This window comes from Cupressus sempervirens, chromosome 5 (assembly GCF_028749045.1).
Source record: "Cupressus sempervirens isolate cs-2001-9-10 chromosome 5, ASM2874904v1, whole genome shotgun sequence".
In the NCBI taxonomy this organism is placed as follows: Eukaryota; Viridiplantae; Streptophyta; class Pinopsida; order Cupressales; family Cupressaceae; genus Cupressus; species Cupressus sempervirens.
The window spans coordinates 885,169,246-885,174,221 of NC_143122.1; positions in this window are offsets into that span (position 1 = coordinate 885,169,246).

The window sequence follows — 4,976 nt, forward strand, 5'->3', positions numbered from 1 at the left end:
ACATGGATCCTAAAACTTGAGTTGATAGAAGTCTTAGAAAGTGCATCTTTTAAGCTAAATTTCTCTCATGGATCATATGTTATAGCTATCAAATTATATATCAAATTTGTGTGATCTCCATTAGGCAATTTACGGCAGGTCTTGCCTACATTAATCACAATTGCACACATTTGTTGGAGCTATTGGAAAAAAAGACAATGGGCGAGGACTAACACCATGCTGCAGAAAAACTACATATGTTGGGTTGTTTATTATTTGTTTCTTTTTGTTCTTAAGTAAAAATGGATCTGTCATGTAACTGTGCACCTCTAGCACAATGATTTTATTATTGCTTTTTACTGCATAGTATTTTGTGGAGTTTGATATATTTATAAATATTGTATGTTTTCCACATATTTATTCAATGGCTGTAAATAGTAACACTACCTATGATTATGAGATTCATGCTTGCCCTATAGGTTTTATGAGATTGGTTTTGCAGTTGCTCTATATGCAAATGTTGGATATTCTCAGTCTAATATATTTATTGCTTTGGCTCACCTAGGATGCAGTTCAGCAAGCCTTTTTAATCATTGTATATTTCGATAGAAATGATTATTTGGATCCTCGCCCCTCAGGATTAGGTCCTCATATACCACTTCCTAAATACATTGAGAACATTAAGAGAATGGCAACCTATCTCCAAGTACAATTTTCATCAGTATTATGTGTTTAGATTTCTTCAATTTCATTTGAAAGATACAAATATTTCAATTTTTATGATGACAATTATCTAATTTGAGTTTGGGGTAAACAAATTAGGACCCCTCAGAGTCGACATGCTTAATTTTTTTAAGTTGCCCACCTGTTAATGAAGATTTGATTAGTAGTGCTTCAAGGTACTATTCTTCTTGTGTGTGTGTGTAATGGTTCACAATTTCATGATTCTATAATCTACCTATTTGGCCTAGCTTTTTTGGATTCTATAGTAGTATTTTTGCTCCAATACTATGGAAAAATAAATTGTGTCATTAGTATTTTGAAGCTTGTGTGCAAGTCTGCAAAGAGATGGTTGTCAAGGTTATAGATTCATTACTACACTCAGGAATGGGCTCATCTTCAATCTTTAGAAGATTGAATATGAGCCCATTCCAGACTGTAGTAGTGAACCTCAAAGCTCCTTCAGCATGAGCATATCATGTCCTTCAGACGATCTTTCTGAAGCTGCTCTAACATTGTATCCTTCAAACTTTAGTTTATATCTACCAACAACAAGACTACTTTGCGTCATTAGAATCATAAATAAGGAATGTAGAGGTAAGCTTTTCTAGGTTTTTGCTGCAAAAATGTTGATATTAAATCAGTGGGGTTTCTTGGCATTTTATGCAAATTTGTTATGCACAAATAAAAATAAATTGAGTTTGAAATTATATATATCAGTTGTTATCTCATTTCAAAATGTGGTTAGCTTTAGGAATTCTTTTATAAGATGTTATATGAAATGATTGCTAGCTAACACCTACCAAGGAAACATAACTTGCTTCTTCCCATAGTGAATTCTACTCAAGGTTTTGGCATTGTGAAGTGTAGCCTAGTTCTTTATGTGCCAATGGAAATATTGAGAATGCTAAGAGATGGAATGGTTACTCTTATTGATGTTATTTCTTTGTTGTATTATATGAGATTCATTACTACACTCGGGAATGGGCTCATCTTCAGTCTTCATAAGATTGAAGATGAGCCCATTCTGAGTGTAGCAATGAATCTCAAAGCTCCTTTAGCCTGAGCATATGATGTCTTTTGGACGATCTTTTGGAAGCTGCATCAATATTGTATCCTTTAGGTGTTTGATTCTTCATCTTTCTTCTTTATTATTCTATAGAACAATTCTTTTGGTTTAAGTTTTTTAGCATCAATTTGTAATTTCAATCAGAAATCTCTATATATCTTTTCTTGCCAGATAGGGTTGCTTAGTTTTTATGTAAATGTCCTTTCTTTTGCAGCTTGGACTTGAATTCACCACCAATGTTCTTTATACTTAGCCAACAATATGTTTGTACCAAGTATAGTGCATTGTAATGGTATTGTTCATACAATGTTGATGCTTACTCAAAAATACTATTTTTATTCAGTTTTATTTGCCAAGTTTCCTTTTCAGTTTGATTTTGAGCTGGTGATGCTTGAGACTCAAATGCCTACAAATACTTCATGCAGTGTTCAGTCTCAAGCCTTGATCACTAGGCAAGCTCCTAGCTCTTATTACAATTTTCTTATTGCAATGTCACATCTAGTTTACATGTGATTCTATTGACCTAAAGGATCCTTAACCACAAACAATAGTAGTCTCCTCTACCCAAGATAATACAACTTTGTTTGGATTTAAATAAGAAAATTGCAGCAGCATTATTAGTGAGAATTTGTGTCTGCTCAGGAACTTCTTATCTAAGAAAGCCTTCCTAAGGGTTGTGAGCTTATGTACTTCTCCTTTACATCAAAGGTTCAATGCAAGCATGTTGCTAAGACCCTACCCAAGGTTACAAATGCAAAGTGAACTAGTTTTTAATGCTTCTCACTAGCAATAAAGCATGTTTTATTAGCCCATTATCTAGGTGGTTCACCTTTATTTCAAATTTAATGCAGGGATGAGGAGCTTCTTGGTCAGGGTCTTGCATTGAATGATGAATTAGATCGTGTGCTAGGGAAACACAACTCCATTACTACATGGTCTCCTGTTACATGAAAAAGAATAAAAGAGAGTAAACTAGAATAAATTTGGTAACTTTCCACATTTCAAATGTGGATTATACCTTTGAACTATTGCATAGAGACAGAGGGGGTTAGGGTGTTGCAGAACTATTGCATAGCCAAGGAGAAAAAAAAGGAGCCTCCTTGTCTCCCCTACCCCCACATATGAGAGAGAACACTATTGCATAGAAAGGTACATAGGCAATAGAGCAAGAAAATGCACTAGAGTTTTCCCTAAACTGGGTGTTCCCAAAGGTAAATAACTGAGGCTATTCCACTTCTTTATTTTCATATTCTCCATTTGAATGCATGCATTAGAATCTATTATCAATAACTTAGCATAATATTTGTGTTGGTGACTTTGTCCATTGGAATTGGAATGTGGAAGATAGTTATGTGCCAACATTTTATTCTATTTGAGAGCACATTCTTTTCCATCTTGTTTTATGGTCTATGGCAATCCAAATGACCATTAGAAAAACCAATCTCAAAGTTCAGAATGGTAGAATGATAATATCTTCATTAGTTGATTTATAATTTTGTGTCATTTACATTGAAATATAAGTATAATAGGTTAAATTGTAGGTTCAATTTGGGGAGGGGTTAGGGTACACCTTGTTTGTGAATTCTTGTAATTTTTAAACGTAAAGAATTAGTTTCTGGGTAGATTGTTATTCATGATCTTTGCCTTTCCACTGGTCTATTGGTAGTTGCTTTGCTAACGTGGTACTTTAGTGCTTGATATACACAGAACCTTTTGTAGCCTATCTACTCCATGGATTGCATTCTCAAAAATGTATGTTATCATTTCTCAGTAGATTTATCCTTAGACACAGGCATTGCAATATTAGTTGCGGCTTGCAAAAATAATAACCTATACTATATGTTGGGTCTACTCAGGTCAGAAGAAAGACTGGTGCTTCATGTGTGAGCTTGAGTTTCTTGTCTCGAGGGTGAGAGGAGGAGATGGTTCCTTATCACCAATTAGAATACTTTCTAGAATTAAAAACATTGGCAATCACCTTGGATATGGAAAACAAGAAGATGCTCATGAGTTTTTGAGGTAACCGGAATTGCAAAGTGCTTAGAGTATTTCAATTTTTAAATCATACCGACATATATCAAGATAGAAATGCTCATAGAAAGGAGTATTTAAGGATATGCTACAAATTATGTGCACACAAAAATTAATCTCCATTAATGTGCTTAAACATACTTACATGGCACACGCATGCATGCTCACATGTGCACGCGCGCACACAGATTGATATCTTGTTTTTCTTTTTCCTTTTAGATTTGCAGTTTATACTATGCAATCGATATGCCTTGATGAAGCTGGTGGAGAGGAAGCCATTCATCCAATAGCACATGTGACTATGTTCATTCAACAAAAATTTGGTGGCTATCTTTAGTCAAAGGTGGTGGTAGTATTAACTTTAAAATGCAAAAATGTCAATGAACAAATACACATGATTTGTAGATTTTGATTATAAAATTTATTTCTGTATGAGGATTTTAGATTAGGGGAGTCAGCCTGGTGAGTTGACATGGCTAGTCAACTTAAAGTGGCGAGTTGGTGGGGCAAGTGGGGGTGACTTGGTGAGCTGACCTAGAGAGTTGGCTTAGGGGGCAGACTTGGTGAGTGAACTTAGAGAGTCAACTTGGTGAGCGTACTTCAATTGTTAGCTTGGTGAGCTAACTTGGGGAGCTGACTTGGTGATCTAACTTGGTGGGGCAAGTTGGTGAGCCAACTTAGCGAGGCCACTTAGAGACATGACATTGTGAGCTGACTTGGTCTATTGTGAGCTGACTAAACTCAAAGGGTCAACTTGGTGAGCATACTTGCACTAGTACATTTGGGCTCATTTTTTGACCTTTATTGGTCAAATTTCTGACCCAAATTTTGACCAAATTCGACCAACCCATTGGTCAAAATTTTTTTGGTTGAAATTTTGGCCAACTCACTGGTACATGATTTGTCTCAATCATATAACTAATTATATATTCTTCATGTTAGTTACTGTCGGTGTTTTTCAGGCATTCTATAAAACATTTCACATGCCTTGCATATGATATGACATTTTGCATGCATCCTGCACTCTCTTTCATCTAGCTAATGATGGATTACACAGAGTCCTCTAAAACCATGATGCTAAAAAGCACACAATCAAATCCAAAATGAACTTGCACTACAAAAGGATTGTGGAAATCTAATATTGGTAAAATTGCATGCATGTCTACCAGGACAATCA